The 24,121-nt window shown below is 44.0% G+C and overlaps 1 protein-coding gene across 6 annotated transcripts in view; it reads right to left on the reverse strand.

The window, feature by feature from the left end:
* LOC138527632 (uncharacterized) overlaps positions 1-16,041 on the reverse strand; it is a 370,769-nt gene extending 354,728 nt beyond the window's left edge. For all 6 annotated transcript variants that reach the window (XM_069638969.1, XM_069638970.1, XM_069638966.1 and 3 more), the window contains exons 1-2: positions 15,738-16,041; positions 15,532-15,613 (exon numbers count right to left, since the gene is read on the reverse strand). The gene's annotated coding sequence lies outside the window, so the exon portion shown is untranslated. The remainder of the gene's footprint in view (positions 1-15,531; positions 15,614-15,737) is intronic.
* Between the last annotated feature and the right edge of the window lie 8,080 nt (positions 16,042-24,121).

Raw genomic sequence — 24,121 nt, forward strand, 5'->3', positions numbered from 1 at the left:
CACATGTACACACACACAGACAAACATACACACATGCGCGCACACATACACACACACACACAAACACACACAGATGCAAAACCATTGCCCACAAAAAAGGAAACACACAACAGTTGAAAAGAGACACATCCACTTTGAGAAATAAAACAACTGACAATCTCCACTAAAGAGAAATACACCCAATGCTTCTTCTGGGACAAGAACAAACACAGAACATCTAAGGAGAAAACACAAGGAAACCTGAAAATAACATGCAGTCCAACAAGTGTGAACCAACAAGCTTTACCCTAAAGGGTCCACTACTGGTCACAAGCCAAAATCATGACCAGCTAGATGTCATCAATTGGGCAATCTATGCACTGACATGGCACTGGGCACATGGTACCACAGAAAAACACCCATGAACTTGCCAAGTACAAACTTCTGGCAGATCACACAAAAATCCACGTGGGCTACACAAAAATATGTGCATGCCCCAAATCAACTGCATCTATAAACACCAGGCAGACTCCATGTAGACTCTAAAACATCCCAAACAACTGCCTCCATAACTCCAAATACAATCCATGTTGCCCCCAAAACAAATGTATCCATAAGTATAAATCAGATCCATGCAATACTGATGGAACTGCATCCGGAACCTGCATCAAGCACACTGCTTACAACAACTTGAGCCCGAGCCCGCTTGGCATTAGGGCAACCACAAAAACCCAGAAGACAAGGAAACTGAACTAATCATGCAAGGCTACAAATGCCTACAGCTACCTACATACAACAGAACAAGCCAACCAACAACATACTGCACACCTAAAAAAACAGCAACGACCCAAACAAAACATTTCTGGAACCCACCTGGCCATTCCAGGGGGTAGTGGCACTCCAACTCCTGGAACCCACAATCACACACAATGCCACAAAGGACAACAGCAACTATTTCTGGCCCCCACCGGCCATTCCAGAGGATGACAGAACTCTAACTCACAGCTCAAATCCGCCACCCCACAAAACGCCATAACGGGCAAACATAGGCACAATATGGCAGAACTCTAGAGCCACAGTACACAAAAGACTCGGTGGCACTCCTACTAAGAAACCCCGCCACTTAATGTGCCTCCGACATTACTAAAGATTCCAATAATGTCCAAAGTTCCACAATTTCTAAAGAACCACCACAAAAAAATGCAGCAGTGTCTCCCCTCACAGTGCAGAAGCGGAATTGCCTTTTGTACATCGTACAGTTACCATCCTCCTGTGGCCACTCATGGTCCTTGGTGCCTGGAGCACATGGTGTACTAAGGTCTGTGATCTGCTCAACCTGTAGCACTCTAAGGACCTTTACCGGTGAAATGTCCCCCCCACCACAAACATGCATAAAATGCTGCTAAAAACATCGCAGCAGGACCTCAAAGTATGTGGCACTAGTTTAAAGTTAATTCCCAACACCTCCACATGGCCTCTGGCTATCACCACGCCACTTTTGTGTCCCGCACCGCCAAAATGCCCAATAGTTTCTATCAAGCAGCTCTGGAGGACAGACGTAGTAGGCCACAATTTGTCCACTCATGCAGCAGCAGCAAATGTCATAGAGGGACACACACAAACATTGATGTCATTATTATGCATATGGCCACCGAGGAGCCAAGGTCTTTGAACCAAACAAATACACTACCCAGCTACCCTGCCCAGTATACAGGGACGCAGTATGGTCACGGCCTGCCCTTGGCTCCTTTGTACCATGGGGCACGCCTGGCTGTAAGCTCAAGCCAGAATGGCCAGCCCCACAAACTGCTACCAGTCAATTAAGCCATGATGGGATGCCTGGCAGTACAGAGAACAAGTGCAAAATGCCACACACAGCAAGCACTCCCACACAAAGGTGCACCAACCAACCCAGAACGCCAAATGTGGCAATATGAATATATGATTTGTGCAATGCCACTTCTCCAGATCATAACGGGCCTTTCTAACTGTGTCAGCATCTTAGCTTGTACACCATTGGTTCATTAGTATAATTAGATAATCATAACGCTGAGACTGTATCTTTGTATATCATCTTTTATTCCTTATCTTCAACTGCCCACTGATCTCCCTTCCCCGCTCCTTCCTTCCTGTCCCATTCCATTCTTCCCTCAAGTTCTCCCTCGGCCACATTCCATAGTCCACTCAGCCCCAACATCAACCAACCCAGAGCTCCAAATGTGGCAATATGAATATATGATTTGTGCAATGCCACTTCTCCAGATCATAACGGGCCTTTCTAACTGTGCCAGCATCGTTCCTCAGAAGGGCGAAACTTCATCACTACCTGGACAGGGACTCAGAATATACTCCTCCAAATTGGCCTCCCCACATTCCCCTTACTTCTGTGTGTGGTTGGGTCTTTGCAGCGGAATGGTTGTCCACTTCTACACTGCTCCACATCTCAGAAGGTACAATAGGTAAGTTTGATGGGAACAAAACCTGGTCCAGCCACACCCTAGCCATCTCACTCTCCAACTGCCATCCAAGGGAAAATTCACTCAGTACTCATTGTGGCGGGTTCAGAAATGTGAGGCGGGCAACTTCTGTAAAGAGTTTTCAACTTTAGCCATTTTATTAAATAAACCTCACTATCCCTACCCTGACAAGGATTCCCCTGCCTAAAATAGACTTAAGGGAATACTCTAATAAATGGATATCTGACCCTTACACTTCTACAACAAAGCAAAAAGGAAATGTATGGCAATTCAATTCAATAACACTGTATAACATATGATCTGATCCACAATGTGATCAATGTCTCTTCATAACTTGGGGGAGTTCTCCCTTCCCCAGATATGAACAAGGGCTTTCACCACAGTTCAAAGTAAACAAGGACATCTGGTTTAACACAAAGTTCCAACACAGCTTTTAAGGTTTGCTACTCAGACACATAAAGTGCTGTTGCTTCATTGAAGTATCTCAAAGAATCACATGTTCCCACTCCTCCTGGAGTAAGAACTGTTTCACGTTTACCTTCTCCCAGCAAGCAACAATACTTATATCTGTAAGGATATTTTTCACAATGTTCTGGCTTCCGAAGGAGATAAACTACTCCCACTCCTCCTGGAGCAAGGATAGATTTCACTTTTGTAGAAACAACAAATGTCTTTGTCAGGATGACTGTTACAGCTTCTGGGCTAAAAGAAAAGACAAACTGTTCCAACTCTTCCTGGACTAAGAAGAGGTTTGAAAATTAGGGCACCTGGCAGAGCCCTGAAAAACCCAGGTGGGTATTCTTGAATAACCAAAAACAAAACTTCAGGGTGAGAGGTCACACAGTTCCAACATTATAACAAATATAACAGTCATTTCTTACTGCATTTCTTTTCACAAAATGTATTTTAATGACATCTGGATAATGTTGGTGGGGATAGAGCACCCAGAGATATTTAGAAAAAACAATACATATAGGTATGATCCAGTAAGACAGGCTGGATCTCAATGCAATAACAACAACGGAAAACTGCTACTATTGGTTGATCATTTCAATTGTGCAGTCACAGGAATAAACATAAACCCACATAAATGGACATATATACAAAAAGCACATTTACAATGCTTCAAATGTGCACTGTTAAAATGGTGATATCGTCGACACAAAGGTGTTTCGGCCTAGAAGAGCTGTATAGTGCAGCTTTGTGAGCAGGCCTTCATCAGGACGTGTGATGGAATGGATGGTAGTCCAGGGGTCTCTATCTATGAACAACAAATGGGAAGTGGTAAGTGGAACAATGAACTCAAATAAAATGATAATTCACAAAGCTCCCATAGGATGCTTCATTAAAAAAGAAACTAGAAAACTCCCTTGTAGAGGAGTCTAGATCTTACCAAAGACTTATCCAGTGCAAGAGTAAGTAAGATAATCCATCATGGGTATAGATATCTTTAGGGCATTCAATGCGCCGTTGAGGGAATAAATGTTTACCTGTAATGACATATAAAGATCTGTAAGAGTTCTGTACAGATCGTGGTGCCATGTGTGAGTGAATGGAAAAATGGGTAAAATCTTACCTCAAATGGTAAAATGTGTCTTCTTGGTTCAGAATGGTGGAGACACCCACTAAGAATAGTGGTTCTTATCCCTGATTGTCCAAACGTGACTGTATCTGTGTACGAAAAACGCATATGGGTAAGGACGAAAAGAAACTCTTCCATGTGCAACATATTGGTGTGCAGATATAGTGAGGGCAACGTACTGTGCTATGCCCCATTTCATGGCCCAAAATCAGAGCGCATTAGGTTTTACTTACATTCATAACTTAATGTGTTTGTCTGGGCTAGGCGAGGCGGTGCAGCGTCTCTGGACACGAACGCCGTGAAAGTGAAACTGTAGCCATGACGACCTCGGGTAATCCAACCCGTCGGTCGTGTCGATCGGCTAGGCGGTGGCGCTCGCCTAGTAGGGCGTCATCCGCCCAGTAGCCAATCGTAAACTGCCAGGGGGCTCGAGGGGGCGGACCCGCTAGACACGTACGCCTGGGGCGAGAATACTGTGTGCAGCTTGGCTAGCGTAGAGCGCGCTGGTTGCACGTCAGCTGCAGAGTTAAAGGAACAGCATGCAAACACCTAGACTTCACAGATGTAATGCCGTGAAGTAGGCAGAGTTTATGTGGTGCCGCCAAATGTTGTATGGGCCTGCACAAATGGCAGGGGAGCCTAAAGTGCGGTTCCAAAAGTGTGGAAACAAATAGAACACATATCTGATCGTAATACAATGTGTACGGATCTTAATGTCGGCAATGAGTGCATGCGTTGTCACGATCTAATAAACATACAAGGTGGAAGCGGCTTATGTGTATCGCAATGTTGTATATCACAATGTTGTATACTCAAAGCCGTTACAGTAAAATCAAGTATGGCTTAGAATCTGCAATCAATCGAAACATGTAAATCAGTTGTGCATCAAATTTCAGAACAAGAATATATGCAGACAAAAATATGCGCACATTGACTAAAGTGCGAAATGAATATTATACAGTGCAACTAGCAACAACCAAATATATACATCATCATTGATACTGTTTAGTCGTGTCTCATCATAAGACAAGTATGCAAAGCGGACAAGTTACGCTAAAGAACATGGTGATAGCAGGTCATTGGAATGTCTCGGTATGGAGAACCTACATTGAAAATAAAAATGTATAAGTGAAGGGTTGTTATTCCCCAGCAACAAAACCTCAAATATAGAACCCATGGTACCAAAGAGTGTAGGATCTGTGGAGGTCATCATGGAAGTTAAGCCGTTCATTTTAATTCACCGGCTGTAAAAGTGTTTCCATTCTACAGATACATTTAAACCGGTTCTGACAGTGTCTAGTTTATGGACTAAGGGCCTCATTACGAATCCGGCGTTAAGGGGTTAACGGCGCCGTAAACGACGCCGACCCTTAACGCCTGATTCCGAGGTCCCTTTGCGCCATGGTGAGTTTAACGCCTCCTTTTTGCAGGCGTTAAAATCCATGGCGCTAAGGGACCATGGTGCTAATTACGCCACCGTAATTTACAGTGGCGTAATTAGCGCCTTCCCCACTCCCATTATGCCCTATGGGGCAAAAATGGGAATGGTAAAATGGGAAATGGGGATTTACCGCCCCACTCACCTTGGAATGGGGCGGTAAATCTGCCATCCACCATGATGTAAACGTAGTTTACACCATGGTGGTAAGGATGCGACCCAGGCACCATGGTGGTAAGGATACGACCCAGGCGGTAACTTACCGCCTGGGTCGTAATGAGGCACTAACTGTTGCTCGAGTCTCGTCAGAGCTTTATCCCTGTCCCCTCCTCTTTTTTGTGGAGTGAGTTGCTGTATAATGGTCCAGGAAATGTCATCATTTGTATGTCCAAGTCGACTGAAATGGTCAACCAAGGGTTTGTCCAGTATCTTGTTTTTAATGCAGGATCTATGCTCTGAAATTCGCTGTTTCACTGGTCTAGTGGTTTTTCCTATATAGTTGGTGTGGGTCTGTAAAATGCAATGGTAATCCTTGTCGTCAAAAGTTTTTGTGGAGCTGGTGTAGCGACATGCTTCCATACGGCCAGTTTCTAAGAATCAGACGGAACTGTTCAAGCAAAGACAAATACAAGCTACATGCCAACGGCCTACAACATCGGCTGAATGAGAGGGGATACCCCAAGAAATCTATTAGACAGGCAAGAAAGGGCATTGAACACTGACAGAACCATATGCCTGACACCGAAGGAGAAAACTGAAATGAACAGATTGGTCTGTGTCACCACATATAGTCCTCTGAGTAATCTTACCAAACAAACAATCATCAAACACTGGCATTTGATAAAAAACAAGGGTACCCTGGAGAAAAAGCCAATTATTGCATTCAAAAAGAACAAGAATCTAAGGGATACTTTGGTTCATACTTACATCGAAGAAACTAAATACATTGTGGGACCTCCCGAGTGTGGTGGGACACCACCGGTGTGGTAGCTGTGTGGCATGTCGCTACACCAGCCCCACAAAACATTTTGACTACAAGGATTGCCATCACATTTTACAGACCCACACCAACTGCAACAGCAAGTTTGTGATCTATGGAATACAATGCCCTTGTCACCTGCTATATATAGGAAAAACCACTAGACCAGTGAAACAGCGAATTTCAGAGCATAGATCCTGCATTAAAAACAAGATACTGGACAAACCCTTGGTTGACCATTTCAGTCGACTTGGACACACAAATGATGACATTTCCTGGACCATTATACAGCAACACACTCCACAAAAAAAGAGGAGGGAACAGGGATAAAGCTCTGACGAGACTCGAGCAACAGTTAGTCCATAAACTAGACACTGTCAGAACAGGTTTAAATATATCTGTAGAATGGAAACACTTTTACAGCCAGTGAATTAAAATGAACGGCTTAACTTCCATGATGACCTCCACAGATCCTACACTCTTTGGTACCATGGGTTCTATATTTGAGGTTTTGTTGCTGGGGAATAACAACCCTTCACTTATACATTTTTATTTTCAATGTAGGTTCTCCATACCGAGACATTCCAATGACCTGCTACCACCATGTTCTTTAGCGTAACTTGTCCGCTTTGCATAATTGTCTTATGATGAGACACGACTAAACAGTATCAATGATGATGTATATATTTGGTTGTTGCTAGTTGCACTGTATAATGTTCATTTCGCACTTCAGTCAATGTGCGCATATTTTTGTCTGCATATATTCTTGTTCTGAAATTTGATGCACAACTGATTTACATGTTTCGATTGATTGCAGATTCTAAGCCATACTTGATTTTACTGTAATGGCTTTGAGAATACAACATTGCGATATACAACATTGCGATACACATTAGACACTTCCACCTTGTATGTTTATTAGATCGTGACAACACATGCACTCATTGCCGACATTAAGATCCGTACACATTGTATTACGATCAGATATGTGTTCTATTTGTTTCCACACGTTTTGTACCCACACTTTAGGCTCCCCTGCCGTTTGTGCAGGCCCATACAACATTTGGCGGCACCACATAAACTCTGCCTACTTCACAGCATTACATCTGTGAAGTCTAGGTGTTCGCACGCTGTTCCTTTGACTCTGCAGCTGAAATGCAACCAGCGCGCTCTACGCTAGCCAAGCTGCACACAGTATTCTCGCCCCAGGCGTACGCGTCTAGCGGGTCCGCCCCCTCGAGCCCCCGTGGCAGTTTACGATTGGCTACTGGGCGGATGACGCCCTACTAGGGGAGCGCCACCGCCTAGCCAATCAACACGACCGACGGGTTTGATTACCCGAGGTCGTCATGGCTACAGTTTCACTTTCACGGCGTTCATGTCCAGAGACGCTGCGCCGCCTCGCCTAGCCCAGACGAACACATTAAGTTACGAATGTAAGTAAAACCTAATGCGCTCTGATTTTGGGCCATGAAATAGGGCATAGCACAGTACGTTGCCCTCACTATACCTGCACACCAATATGTTGCACATGGAAGAGTTTATTTTCGTCCTTACCCATGTGCGTTTTTCGTACACAGATACTGTCACGTTTGGACAATCTGGGATAGGAACCACTATTCTTAGTGGGTGTCTCCACCATTCTGAACCAAGAAGACACATTTTACCATTTGAGGTAAGATTTCACCAATTTTTCTATTCTCTCACAAATGGCACTACGATCTGTACAGAACTCTTACAGATCTTTATATGTCGTTACAGGTAAACATTTGTTCCCTCAACGGCGCATTGAATGCCCTAAAGCTATCTATACCCATGATGGATTATCTTACTTACCCTTGCACTGGATAAGTCTTTGGTAAGATCTAGGCTCCTCTACAAGGGAGTTTTTCTATTTTCTTTTTTAATGAATTATCCTATGGGAGCTTTGTGAATTATCATTTTATTTGAGGTCATTGTTCCACTTACCACTTCCCATTTGTTGTTCATAGATAGAGACCCGGGACTAGCATCCATTCCATCAAATGTCCTGATGAATGCCTGCTCACAAAGCTGCACTATACATCTCTTCTAGGCCGATAACACCTTTGTGTTGACGATATCACCATTTAAACAGTGCACATTTGAAGTATTGTTCATGTGCTTTTTGTATATATGTCCATTTATGTGGGTTTATGTTTATTCCTGTGACTGCACAATTGAAATTATCAACCAATAGTAGCAGTTTTCCGTTGTTGTTATTGCATTGAGATCCAGCCTGTCTTACTGGATCATACCTATATGTATTGTTTTTTCTAAATATCTCTGGGTGCTCTATCCCCACCAACATTATCCAGATGTCATTAAAATACATTTTGTGAAAAGAAATGCAGTAAGAAATGACCGTTATGTTTGTTATAATGTTGGAACTGTGTGACCTCTCACTCTAAGAATAGGTTTCACATTTGTAGAAACACCAAGGGCCTTATTACAACCCCGACGCTAATGGTTTAACGGCGCCGTAAAGAGCGTCGGTGCCGTTAAACCATTAGCGCCCGATTACAAGGTCCCTTAGCGGGTTGGAGGCTTTAACGCCTGCTTTTTGCAGGCGTTAAAATCCAACCCGCTAAGGGACCTTGGAGCTAATTACGGCAACCGTAATTTACGGTGCCGTAATTAGCGCCTTCCCATCCCCATTATGCCCTATGGAGCAAAATGGGAATGGGGAAGGGCAAATGGTGAATGGGGAATTACCGCCCCCGCCAACCTTGTGATGGGGGCGGTAATTCCGCCATCCACCATGCCGGAGACCGGCATGGACCTTGGTGCTAATAGCACCATGGTCCAGCGCCTGGGTCGTAATGAGGCCCCAAATTTGTTTGTCAAGATGGTTTACTACAAGCTTAGCTTCAAAATGAATTATAATTTTTCCTTCAACAAGATTTACCAATTCGTCTTTGAATGTTATAAGTCATCATGAGGTGTTGTTCTAATCATAGTTCAGCACTTGCATCAACTACTATCTGGCTCCTTCCTTTGCCACACATTATGAGACAATAACATTGTGCCCTACATGTATACTCGCCTGCCCGTCTACTTCTTCAACAACACAACCAGAGAAGTGAATCAGTGGTAATTTCCAGCTTTAGAAAACAAATCCATGAGGCTTCTTTAACATCAAGCTTTAGAACAGTTCTGGAGGAAACAAGGAAACACATTAGTGCTCTTTAAAAAGTCTGGAAAACGATGCCCCTCTCTCTCTCGATAACCTTCTCCAGAGGACAGCCTGTTTGCCACCTTTCTTTCCCCTCTGCACCAACAACCAAATTATTACCAACAGATAATCTCAATTTTCCTTTCACTTGGCTTTGGCAATGTAGCTTTCTTTCACCTGGCGATCTGTATGTCATGGGACATAAGCAGTAAGTCTCACAATCATTAAGCCACTCAATCTTCTTCTCTTGCCTTGAATACTGTTTGCTATACTGGTATTGCTGATTGGTAACGTACTCTTGGCTTGGGTATTGCTTCTTAACTTTCAAACTGTTTATAGCTTTCCCTTGGGGTTCTTGAACTTTCCACACTCTCATGTTTATACAGTTACTTTTCTTTGACAAGTACCACTTTTGCAGGTTTCGCACAGTTCGGCATTCAATATTACTGCTACTGTTGCTTTCCGTGCCGTGAACACATGAACAGCTTTGGAGCACTCCTGAGTTAATTACAAGTTGTGGTCTCAACACGTAAGTCTCTCCATTATGCTCTGCTCGGTGTTCGCAGGTCTTCTTTGCTGGTGGCTCCTCGTGGCCCATTAGGCAGCTTCTTCTGTTTCTCCTCCGCTTATGCCACTGGAGATTGGAGCCTCCTTTGCTCCTAAAGAGGGCCAGGTGAAACCTCGCCTCCTGGAACCTCCAACGAGGTAACTCTTCCCTCGCTACTGCTGCATCCCACTGTGAAAACTCTGCACAACGAAATTCTTTTGGGCAAGTGTCTCCTCCCCACGCTTCCCGCTGCTCGACCTTGCAACAGGAAGAGTAACAAGCTAAGACTCTCTTAGGACCCACCACGGCTTCTGGCGATTCCGTGGTCCCGGCGTCTTCTCTCACCACATACTTCCCTCTTAGCTGGAATTTCGGCCCATACTGCTTCTTCTTCTGCCACTCTCCTGCTTCTCTCTCTAATGCCTGCACCTGAGAGGACTTTTTAAGACTCTCAGTCCCCTTCACGTGTATGTCATTTGCACTAATTAGGAGTTCAATCCCAGAGTGGTGTCCCTCTACATTCCTCTTCCTCGTCCCAGTACTGACGGAATTATGGGACTTGAAGTCACTGACAACAAAGTTAGGTCTTGAAATTCTTTGTGATTCGCCATTTTGCCTTCTAGTTTCTACAACATCCTTCAAAGGAATGTCATGCAATTCAATGATCAAACTTGTTGGAAAAGAGGAATAAGGTTTTCTAGGCTTTTGGTGATTCTTATTTACAGACTTCTTTCTATCATCCACTTTTGGGTTAGGGAGGCATTTAGCTCTAAAGGTTATAGAATGGATGTTATTCATTTTTATACCACATGAGCTTTGTGGAACAGTTATATAAGTGTGGCAACAAGCAATTAGGTATTTTGGCATTTGAGACATCTCTTCCTTAGGGGAAGATAAATACTGTGCCTCACCCTATTGATTCCTCTCAGTTACCCCCTGAGCCTTTTCTCCTCCCAGGTGATCCGCCCGCAGAGTACCACCCCCAAGGTCAGGATCAGGAAGCGTCTGCCTTTACCATGCCACCTGGGAGGAGACTTTAGGCAGGGATTTGGTGAGGGATGCATAGGATTCATCGCATTATCCAACATTCCACACCAACGTTCCATGCATGCCTCAAAGCACACCAAGCACAAGCTTAGATATCAGACAGGCAGAGTGCTACAAAATGATTTCCTGAAGATGGATATATTATCTATACACACTGTATATTATCATTGCCACTACAAAATACTTATATAACCCATGTGTCCCAAATATATTTCATCATTGCTGCTGTAAACTACTTTCCTGGTTCTAGTGTCCACACTATATATCTGGTGCCCCAAATAGATGCCAGAACCATCACTTTAAATCACGGTCATGATGCGGTTCCACCAATATATGTCAGCATTATTACTTTAAATCAGGATCATGGTACAAGTGGCCCCAATATATGGCAGCATCACTGCATTGAATCCCATTCATGATGCTGGTGCCCTCAACATATGGCTGTATCGCCATTTCAAATCACTTACATGATGCTGGGTTTCGCAATACATGTCATTATGGCATTTTAAATCACAATAATGGCGCTGCTGCCCCCTTTATATGTCATTGACACTTTAAATCACAATCATGGCTCTGATGCCACCAATATATGTCATCATTGCCACCTTAAATCATGATTATGATTCTGGTGCTCTCCTTATATGCCAGCTTTACCACTTTAAATTAATTTTTATGTTGCTGGTATACATATATAAATAAATGTCCTTGCCTTGCTTTGTTCTGGCTTTCCCCCCTGTGTACATACCCGTATAGACACATGTGCGCACACACCTGCATAAACACACACATACATACACACACATCACAAACGCATGCACACGTGCACACACACAGATACACATGCTTTCCCATATGTACATACACATGCACACACACTCTCACAGACAGCTGCACCTCTCACCCATATACATACATACATATACATACAAACACACGGTCACCCATACACAAACTGTCGTAGGCTGCAAGGCATCCCTCATCAGGAATAGCGAGTCTGAGAAAAGGCTGATTGCAGGGGCGCTACTGAGAGCATAAAAGACGGATTGTGTAAGGTGAGCAAATTTTAAAAAACATACTTTCCATGTGTGTGAGAGGGTAAGGTGAAGGTGAACTGTTTTGGTGTGTGAGTGACAGTGAGAGTGGTGGTCTCTATCAGGTGTGTATGTGCCTGTGAAGATGGTGTTTGAAGATAGTGGTACTGGTGGATGTGGGGATGTTACTTCTGTGTTGCAGATGTCCACTTACCTGTAATTTCTGAAGATATAAAAATGTGCTGCTTGAAGACTTACCTGTGACTAAGTTCTTCTCTGTGGGCTTAGCGCCCTTCATAATAATGCAGTTCTCAATCTTAAGAGACTTGTTCTGCCTTAGTGCTTCTTAGCGTTATAACAGAAAAATACATTTTTCAGTGGTTATGGTAACTATTACGCTAGGATAATTCCTTATAAATATATCAGAGATATTATCAGTTTCCGTTACTAAGTAGCAGGGTGATCAAGTTAGTGCATGACCTGGGGGCCGGATAGTGAATGTGGTTGGCTTGTGCTTCGTGAAAGTAGAAGCCAGTCTCATGCCACGGTCATGCTTGGTACACAGGATAATAGCATAGGAAGGATAAATGGTTGGACCATATACCCCCAAAATGCTTGACTTTTCCACACTGACTTCTTGCAGGATCAAATACAACTCTCCTAGGTTCCTTCCACCTTCTCCCTTACTGTAGGCACATCGTGCCATGAGTCTTTCGGGCAGTATATGTAAATCTGACATTGGTGCCTGGTGGACTTAGCTGAGATCCTGAATTCTATCAGCAAAGGATGCAGGATTGGCGAGGATCCTACCGGGGGCTGCAGGGAAAGGTACCATAGATGCCTTTCAAAAATGGAGGTCCGGACAAATTTCAGATATATTCAGCCTTGTTCAAAAACACATATCCAAGCACTCACTCATGGATGGGGGAACCAGGGAGTGGGGAAGGAAGGGCAGAGAAAGAAAGAAATATCCAGGTTTCCCACATTTGTAAAGGGTCAGGGCATTCCAACCTTGCAAGACAGGATGTGAGCACCCTCCCAAAAGACATAAGTCAGGCCATGTCCCTACTAATCTCAAGGAAGCATGGGTATGCCCCCTACTCAAGACCCCTCACTTGACCCCTCTGTCCCAGGGAACTACGGGCCTATCACTAAGGTCCCGTTCCTACTAAAAATTCTGAACAACGCAGCCTATCTGCAAGTCCAGAAATTCCTTGAGGAGGATAATCTGCTTGGTCTCAGGCAGTCGGTATTCCGTCTGGGACACAGTACCGAAACGGCACTCCTAGACTTAAAGAATCAATTGGATGACTTCAGGATGCTGGCAATCCCGCTCTCCTCTTGCTCCTTGATTTATCTGCAGAATTTGACCTGGTGGATCAAAGTACCCTTTGCCACCATCTATCATCCACTGCTAACTTCTCCCCTAATGCCATTGCTTGGATCATCTAGTTCCTTCAAGAAAGGGTTATGAAAGTCTTCCCTGACTCAGCCTGTGCCATTCCAAGCAACATTAAATGCAGAGTCCCAAAGGGCTCCTGCATATCTCCTACCCTCTACAACTTGTTTACAAGGCCACTGTTCATTATTTTGGACGCCTTGGGCATCACATATACCAATTATGCTGATGACACACAGGTCATCATACCCTTGTCCGGCGACTATGAGGCTGACATAGCTACCCTCAAGTCCATATACTCCACCATCCAAACCTGGATGGCAGAAAACTGGTTATGCCTGAATGGTGAAAAAACCAAACTTCTGCTTGTGGGTTCACCTGCCACCTTTAGGAAACTTGACAAACAATACAGTTTGATATAAACTAAGCCTCCTTCCCCATAAGGAACACTAGAAGGTATGTAGTTTACATGTAGGTTTATTTATTTTAGCTGGCAAGTAGAGAAAGCACTGGGACGACCATCCAGCCCAGCACATTAAGTTCAACTCACACTAGTGGAACCCAGCACTCCAAACAACCATCAACACTCCACCAGAATATCAATGACATCACAACACCAACACTCCACATGGAATGTAATTGACATCACCACACCAGCATAACACACACATAGCCATAATCCAGCCCAGCATAGATTATGACATAGTTCCTTCTCAATTGACCATACTCTAAGCCCTGTATCGCAAGTTGTTAAAACCTTGGGAGTCTATCTCGACTCTGACCTCTCCATGAACCGGTAGGTCAATACCATTGCATCGACCTCAGCCTACCACTTTAAACTGCTTATTACAGCCAGAAGCTTCTTGTCGTAACAGAATTGTCTCACAATTGCGAAAGCAATAATTGGGTCTCGGCTGGACTTCTGTAGTGCCCTCTTCATAGGAACATCTGTAAAAACATTTCCAAACTCCAGACTGTCCAGAATAATGCCCTAAGGGCCGCCACCGGGATCTCTAAGAGGGAGCATATCTCTGAAAATAGGAGGCAGGCCCTAATGGCATGGGGAGCCATTAAAGAAAGGATAGTCTTCAAAATTCTTGAATTAACGCACAAATGTGTTCACAACCTGGCACCCCTATATCTGTCCCAAAGCATTGTCAAGCCCACGCCAGATAGATCCACAAGAGCTGCCTACACCAACAGGATCTCCATTCCCAAAACACAGAGGCTGCGGGCAGGCAGGTCCAGTTTTCCGGTCCTGGCAGCAACTCACTGGAACACTCTGCCACCCTACATGAGGAGTATTGAATCACATCTAGCCTTCAGGAAAGAACTAAAAACCAGGCTGTTTGTCTAAATAGCCCTAGGCACCATTACCCTAGGTCTATCCACCTGGATTGTGTGAGTGGCAAGCTCACTGTAACCATGACCAAAGTATCCTGCATCAAGTAACAGGAATGTAACTACCTTGTACTGCTAGAGGCAAACTCACTGTAACCATGAGCAAAGTAACCTGATTGTAACTAAGTCTTTTCATGCAACAGCGCCTCGATGCCTTTGGGCTGTTAGTGCGCTTTACAAACCCAAATAAATAAATAAATGATTAAATAACAGACATTTGCTACCAATTGGACGGCACAGACATAAGAAGAATACATCCTGTTAGGATTCAGTCCATTTAAAGCGCTATTATTTCAAGCAAACTGGATTTGGTGATGAGTCGATATATAGGACTGGCTTGGGAGATTTGATGGAAACAAGTTTCAGTTTCTGAACATATATAGGTGCATAGTATCGAGCAAATCGATTGCAAATAGAAATCATTTAATTTTCTAGCTGACGCTGCGAACTAACTGTACCTTGACTGGAGGAAGATGTGGTGCTAAGTTGACCTGTTTGGGGTTCTTTGGAGCGGGTGGTGACTTCATCCAAAATCGAAAACTGCCAAAGAAAGAAAGAAGTAGAAATCTGTTTGAGATTTTTCTGCATCCCTGTCAGTGCGTCTCAGTGCGTCACATTCTTTTTTGTAAACAACTACATTGATACATGGAAAGTCAGACCTTACCCATTGTCTATTGTTTGTTAAATGAAGATGTAAAGATGGTGGCAAGCAACTAGGTCCATAGCAGCTAATTGATGATAGGCCCACCCATCCTGGCCCTTTCCCTGCGCACACTTAATAGTGCTGACTCTGCCCGAGCTGTGAGTGGCATTCTTGCTTCGCCCTTCTTTGTAGCTGACGTTCGCTACGCCAGTGACGTCACAATCAGTGCCATCTCAGAAGAGCTCACCCCGTGACATCACTCTGTGCAGCAGGCGGCAGCATCCCTCGAGAACGCGCAGAACCATATGGCAGGGAGACTGGCAGACGCTACTCGTTCGCATGGTAGAGGGACTGGCAGACGCTACTCGTTCGCATGGTAGAAGAGGGACTGGCAGACGCTACTCGTTCGCATGGTAGAAGAGGGACTGGCAGACGCTACTCGTTTGCAGAGCCCACCAACAGCCAAACAAGCTCTTCAGACGTGTGGGTCTCTTCTCTTTAGCATTTCGAGCTGTGGCGGTACAGTTTCATATTAATTGTGTACTTTTAAAAAACAAATCTGCTTCATCAATATATAGTCTAAACTGACTTCATACCCTTGACTATTTGTCAGCCATCAGCTCATTGCTTTTATAATATTTTCTCACTCCACCTGGCCGAGCTTCTCGAAAACAATCAAAAAATAGGCCTTTTGTTAAGATGTTAAACAATTACAGTGAAATAATGAGGACAGCATATTTGTTCAATGGTAGAAATGCAACCAGTTTATATTATGCTGTATGTAAATAGTTCAAGTTATGTGTGCATTAGTCTAGGCAAAGTATATATATACAAGGCACCATGGTGACTTCATTTCATTCCAGTTTGAGATTCGAGAGATCGAAGGTTCTGAAAGGCAGTTGAGTTGATTCTCCGTGGCGGAGCCTGCTGCCGCATGTTTATACTGAATAAACATTTCGTTTGATGTTACGTGTGACGGCGCTTAATTTAACATTGGCGACGAGGATGGCTGAAGGGCCCTGCGAGTGTCGCACATAGTAAACGGCGCTATAAATCCTGAAGCTGGTTGGCATTTCCCTCCGCGGTGGTGGCAGGCTCGAAAAGAAGGCGGAAGGGAAATTCGGCGCACACACAGCAGAGGCAAGTAAAATACTCAGCGATTTTTGGCAGCCTTAATTTAATGATTAATGAGCGCATATTCCTGCTGCATGTCGGCAAAGGAAACGAGCTGGGAGAGTCAGCGAGGCCTAATCTGAAAGTAAACAGGCCATTGTGAAGGGCGTCTCCAGGCAACCAGAGCTTGGCTGCCTCAATAAACTAAAGTAAACAAACAGTACCCATTGCGCTGCGGCTAGGAAGCGAACTAAAGGCCATTGTCAGTCTGATTACAGCATTACACAATTGCTGTGGCTCAAGTTACAGAATCTACACAGACTACCAAAGATACTGCAGTACAGTTAACAAATCGCCTGCAACAAGATAGAATTCTTAGCAATTTCTCACGTTCTACAACTTGCACTTGACTTTTATTATTGACATCAGGCAGTAAGGCCACCATGGCCACGTCAATTCCACCCCCCAGGTCATTTTTGGAGGAGCCTGGTCGGCCTTTCCTCACATGGGACAAATGGAAGGACGCTTTTGAAAATTACTTAATTGCTATAGGAGGTGACAGGTTCTCCCCAGCACGGAAAAAAGCTCTGTTAATACACAACCTGGGGATTGAAGGACGCAGAATCCTAGATGGATTAGCTGGTAGTCAAACATTGGATGATGATGATGCAGATGTTTATGACCAAACTGTGAAGAAGTTACGGGATCATTTTGAACCGCGGAAAAACATAAGTTTTGAAAGGCACAAGTTTTTCCAAAGAGCGCAAGAACAGAATGAATCAGTGGAGTCATATGTTGCGTGTCTCAGGTCACTGAGTTACTCGTGCGAATTCGAACAATTGGCAGATTCTTTGATAAGGGATCAACTACTCAGATGCACTAATAACCTGAAAATTCAAGAAAAGCTCCTAGCGAGGGACATGAATTTGGATGAGGCGCTGGATATGGCAAGAAGTATTGAGCGAACGTCTCATTATGTGAAAGAACTTAAAGAGGATAAACAAATGGCTACGGCCATGTCAGTTTGCTCAGTTGACCAGAAGAAGAGAAGTAACTCTCTCACACCAAGAAGAGGGAACTGGAGTGCGAAGGGTTCCTGTTTCAGGTGTGGAAATTTTAGACATACTGCAAACTTTCCATCATGTCCGGCCAGGTACGCGGAATGTTTCAGGTGCAAGGGAAAAGGACATTTTGCCAATCTCTGCAAAGCTGGCTCAATAAACCTGATAGAATCAACGATGGACACAAGATCTAACCATGAAGAGGAAGTCAAGAGAAATTATAACATTCAAGAGATCTCAGCTAATCAGGAACCAAATACAAAGTTTGTATTTGAGATATCCACCATTCAAGGTGATGGGAATGGACCAAGCGATATATTCCAAGTGGATGGATGTGACGTGGAGATGAAGGTTGACACATGTTCTCCGTGGACAATAGTATCCAGAGACACACTAGTAAACATATTAAAGAAAGAAGAGAATTTGATTAGATCCACGAACGTCAAAGCATGCGGTTATGCAGAATCAGCAATTGACATTATGGGGGAGTTTCCAGCCAAGATCGTATACAAAGGAAAAGTTTGTCAAGCCAACATAATTGTGTCCAGGAGAGGCTCGTCCTTACTAGGATGGGAAGAGCAAAAGAATCTTGGAGTGAGGGTTCAAGCTAGTGCATCAAATCCCATATCCATAGCGGAAGTAGGAGACATTTGGTCAAGGAACTTTCCTGAAGTATTTTCGGAGGAACTTGGGAAACTAAAAAACTTTGAACACCACATCAAACTCAAAAAAGGGGCACAACCTATGCAACACAAGGTGAGGCAAGTTCCATTGAGAATGAAGAGTCAATTAACTGGGGAACTCAAGGACTTGATGAGAAAAGGTGTGATAGAACCAGTAGTTGCCACGGAGTGGTTATCACCAATTGTGTTGGTGGCCAAGTCGAATGGAAATTTACGGCTGTGTGTCGACCTGCGCAGTCTCAACCAAAATATTGTAGTTGAAAAGCATCCCCTTCCTAACATTCCGGAGACTCTGTCCACTTTAGGTGAACCAAAGTTTTTTTCCATTATAGACCTATCAGCAGCGTACCATCAAGTTCCGCTATCAGAGAGTTCGCAGCATCTTACGGCATTCATCACACCAGATGGCATTTTCCAATTCAAAAGAATGCCATTTGGATTAGCTTCTGCGGCGTCTGTGTTTCAAAGGATTATGGAAGAGGTACTTAGAGGTTTAAAAAGTGTGACAGTTTTTCAGGATGATATTCTAGTGTTTGCTGACACGGAGGCAGAACATGATGATCATCTCAGAGCAGTGTTGAACAGACTCAAGAGAGCTGGTCTAACTGTACAGAGGAGTAAATGTAGAATTACTGTTCAGGAAGTAGACTATCTGGGTCATAGAATATCAAAAGATGGTATTTCTCCTAAGAAATCGCTGGTGGATAGTATAAGTAAGGCACCCCAACCTTGTGACAAAGATCAACTAAGGTCGTTTATGGGATTAGCAGAATACTATCATAAGTTTGTTAACAACTTTGCCACCATTTCCACACCGTTGAGAAATTTACTTAAGAAGAATGTAAGATTTGAATGGTCAAGTGACTGTCAGGCAGCTTTTGAGAGAATCAAGGAGAGTATCATTGGAGCTCCTTCTTTAGGAGGATTTGTGGTGGGAAGGAGGACAATTTTAGAAGTGGATGCAAGCAACCAAGGCTTGGGGGCGGTGTTGACACAATATGACTCTGATAAAGTGGAACACATAATAGCATTTGCATCGAGACCACTGAGGGGAGCTGAGATCAATTACTCAGTGATTGAGAGGGAGGCTTTGGCGGTGTTTTGGGCTGTTGCTCATTTTAAATTCTTCTTGTGGGGGCAAACATTTTTGGTCAAAACTGATCATAAGCCCTTAGTTCAATTACTGGGTGGTGTTGAATGGTCTAAAAGCTCGCCCAGAGTGTCAAGGTGGATGGTGGACTTGTTAGCCTATGACTTTAAGATTGTGCATGTGGCAGGCAAAAACAATATAGTTGCGGATTGCTTATCTAGACTACCAGTTGAGGAGAAAGAGGTTGAGGGAGTGCATTATGAGCAGAGGGTGGTAATTGCTGAAGTGGAAAATAATGCCATAAGCAAGGAAGAGTGGGAGTCTGCCAGCAAAGAAGACATGGTATTGCAACAGGTCAAGTGTTGGACCAAGACAGGGTGGCCTCACAAGACAGAGGTGGAAAAAAGTTTTGAATGCTATTATAATATAAAGGATGAACTCAGTATATCAGAAGATGGGATTCATCTTAGAAAAGGTTTGAAGGTCATACCACCTGGTGGTATCAGGCCTACACTGGTAAATTTAGCTCATCAAGGACATTTGGGTATGGCTGGCACAAAGATACAGATTAGAGAGTCCTATTGGTGGCCGGGAATTGATGGGGAAGTTGACAGGTGTGTTAGAGATTGTTATGATTGTATAAGGAGTGATAAAACCAAGGTTGTAAGAGTTGCACCCATGAAACCTGTAAGTGTTCCCTCTGAGCCTTGGAAGAAGGTGGCGGTAGACTTAATAGGCCCTTTACAAGACTTGGGGGGGGACCTCAAATACCTAATAGTTATGGTAGATTATCACACTAAGTGGATTGAGTACAGGGCTATTAGAGAAGCTACAACCGAACAGATGATTGCATTCTTTGAAGATATCTTTTACAAGGAAGGCTTTCCAACAGAATTGATATCGGACAATGGTGTCCAATTCACTTCATGTAAAATAATGGAGTTTTTCAGGAAGTATGGTATAAGACATTATAGAACGGCCCTTTATCACCCTAGAGCTAATGGACTTGTAGAAAGAGCGAACAGGTTTATAAAGGGAGGGTTACAACTGGCCATGGCTGCAAGGTTAGATTGGAAGAAACTTCTAAGAGAAATGATTTGGGGCTATTGTATCACACCGCATACTGTAACCAAGATTTCTCCCTTTATGTCTCTTAAAGGGAGGCAACCGGGATCTCAATTGTGTCCAGGGTGGTTGAATTTGGATAAGTCAGTCAACATTGATAGAAGTAAGATTGTGACATTAATCAAGGAGGCTCAAAGTGGTTATGAAAACAGGTTCAATTCTGACAAGAAATGTAAGAGGTTGGATGTGAAGGAAGGTGAGTGGGTGTATATAAGGAATCCCAGATTGTCACCTAAGTGCACTGTTAGCAAGTTCTTAGGGCCAAAAAGAATAGCTAAGGTAAGAAACAATGTGGTGATTTTAGAAGGAGGAGAATGTTGGTCAATGTCAAGTTTAGTAAAGAGTAATTTCAATGAAGATCTTCCAGAGTGTGAGAGTCAAGATAGTATTATAGAAAGAACACAGGATTCAGGGAACAACAGTGTTGAGCCAGAGAATACTGATGAAGGTACGAGGAGAACAAGGAGCAAACCTTCATGGTTGAGAGATTATGTTGAGTAAAACTTTGTGTTTGAAGGAGGGAGATGTGTTAAGATGTTAAACAATTACAGTGAAATAATGAGGACAGCATATTTGTTCAATGGTAGAAATGCAACCAGTTTATATTATGCTGTATGTAAATAGTTCAAGTTATGTGTGCATTAGTCTAGGCAAAGTATATATATACAAGGCACCATGGTGACTTCATTTCATTCCAGTTTGAGATTCGAGAGATCGAAGGTTCTGAAAGGCAGTTGAGTTGATTCTCCGTGGCGGAGCCTGCTGCCGCATGTTTATACTGAATAAACATTTCGTTTGATGTTACGTGTGACGGCGCTTAATTTAACACCTTTCATGTTACAAGGGTCAGCTTGAGCGCATATCCAGCCCATTAGACAACCATACAACATTGGTAGGTTGAAGTAACTTTCACTTATAAATGGCCTTCATGTATGCACTGAAAATGTTGCGGCATGAATGCAAACTTTTCAGCACAAAATTGTATGTGTTGCAACATTTTTGCAGCACATATTTTGACAGGCGGGTGTGAGATTGGCACACTGCAGGAAAGAGGCAGTGTGCAAGGCAACATTTTCCATTTCCTGCCGCAATCCTGGAGGGTCTGATTAGTCTAATACATTCATAGTTTTAGTTCACGTCTGTTAGGAAAGATTTCGTTATTGTAGGGAATTTTCCTTCCATGTGGCAACCCCTAAACTTTTTGCTATTGTTTTTAACCTTGTTCTTGACTTTGCCAGAGAAGTACAGCCTTCTGCCGCACTTCTCTGGGCTTTCGCTCCTTTTCTTACGGGGAAACTGACATGCCCTTAAGACAGTCAGTACCGGGGAACGTGGTTTCCCGTAGTTTCTTCTATCGTGTCGCAGCTTTAGTGCAACACGACACAAGAGGGCACTGTAAGCTAAGTTACAGCTCTCTTGGGTCTCTAGCCTTTGAAGGGAAGCGCCCCCAATTTCAGCACGATCCTCCCCGCAATGAGAGACAATAAGGGACTCTCCCGTAGTGGGAATAAGACCAAGACAGAGTGCGGGTGAGCGTAAGTAGGAGTTTATCCAAAGATTAGGGCATGCAAAGAACTCTGCAACCTCCGAGAGCGCTCTGTCTGACAATAGCAAAGACAGGCGTATTTCTAATACAAAAAACGTCATCAGAACCTACACACTATAGGGGGCACAAGTTAATTGGGATTGGGTGGCGTCGACTAACTATAGGTGTTGCTGCAGCGTGGTTGGTCTTGGCGTGAAGACGTCACTGGTCAGCCTCGTGGGTTGGGTTGGGCCTGGCAGGCCAGCTTGAGGTCATCCGAGCGGTGTTGGTATGCTGGGGCAGCCTGTGACAAAGATGAATACCTTTCCTGACTCGTTTGCCCTAGGCCATGCACACTGCAGTTATTCAAGAAACGACATCTAAGTTCATCAATAAATCGCTCAGCAGTTTGTCTTATAAAATAAACGCAACACATGAGGAATGCACCTCGTGAGAGGTCCGGTGGTTGTCGGTTGGGGTGAGATTTACCTGTGTCCTATTGACCGGTATTTTAGGTCGAGGGGCTGGGCTCTGGGGCCTGAGCCGAATGATACATGTCTGTCTGCCGCGTTAGAAGTTATTATATAAATGGGTCTCTGTGTCTTGTCCCAGTGATGGGGGTCGTCTTTGCACGAGGTCATGATTCTTGGGGTGGTCTAGGGGGAGGGTTGTGGAATTTACGAGAGGGTGCTGGTAGATCAGTGGATTCAAACGTGGGTTTATTACCGTGCTGTAAATAACACAGGTGGCGGGCTGTGGCCTTGGGTGCGGTACCGGGGCCTCTGACTCTCTGAAGCGGCTCCAGCTTGGTTGGGGGAGGTGAGGGAGCGCGGCACAGGCCTTAGCTTCCTTATCTGGCAGGCTTGGTAGGGTGGGAGGGAGAATGGCCTTGCATATATTCACAAAGGTTTTTTCCTCGTGCGTTGCTAACTTTTGAATGCAGAACTTTTATAATGTTCCGCCTTATTTTGATGTTATTTAAACACACATATATATATATTTCAATTTCGTTACACATTTCTTTAATACAGTCGGTCCGAGTACCTTTTCGTTACCTAACATTATATTTACTACATGGTGTGATTATTTTATGTACATTAAACGTTACACGAGGTAGTTCTAGGTTATGGCCTACAGAAATTGATGCTCGCTGCTTTAGGTGATTAAGAAAACATATATGAGTTCAGGTTTCTACATAAAATTGTAAGAACACTTATACAGATAAAGGCTATACATTTGGTCGACATCTTTCTCTGTGGTTATAGCAGCACTAGTCCAGACCTGGGGTGGTATCATGTAACGTTGCATCTTTATAGTTCATTCACAGTTTACAGGATCTGTTTAAACAGAGGTAGTTCATTAATACCAATACTTGAATTATTTTCTACTTTCTTCAGCTAACAATGCTTCAGCTTGTTTTTTCATCACCCTGGCCTCGCGGACCAGGTCGTGCGGGGTGCAATATTACATGGTGAACGATGAAATGTTACAGTGTTAACATCTCGGGTTAGCTCATACCCGGCTTTCTCATGGGAACGCGCTCGCAGCGGATCTGCCAGGGCTACTGCGGCGGCGGAGATGCATGAAAGGCCCTCCAAAGGTGGGGGCCTCGTTACAGTGTGCTGAACTCGCGCCATGTTTGCTAAACAAGATGGCTTCTAGGCCTAACTGAATTTTGGTATATGCAGGGAACGGATATGTGTGGGCAATGTCGTCGGCGGGTGACCCCTCCTCCACCTGGGCCCGGGTGGCATGAGGGGACAGCCACCGAGTCATGGTCCTCACCTGGGGAGAAGGCTGCAGGTGAG

This window comes from Ambystoma mexicanum, chromosome 14 (genome assembly GCF_040938575.1).
Source record: "Ambystoma mexicanum isolate Mex_15411 chromosome 14, UKY_AmexF1_1, whole genome shotgun sequence".
NCBI lineage: Eukaryota > Metazoa > Chordata > Amphibia > Caudata > Ambystomatidae > Ambystoma > Ambystoma mexicanum.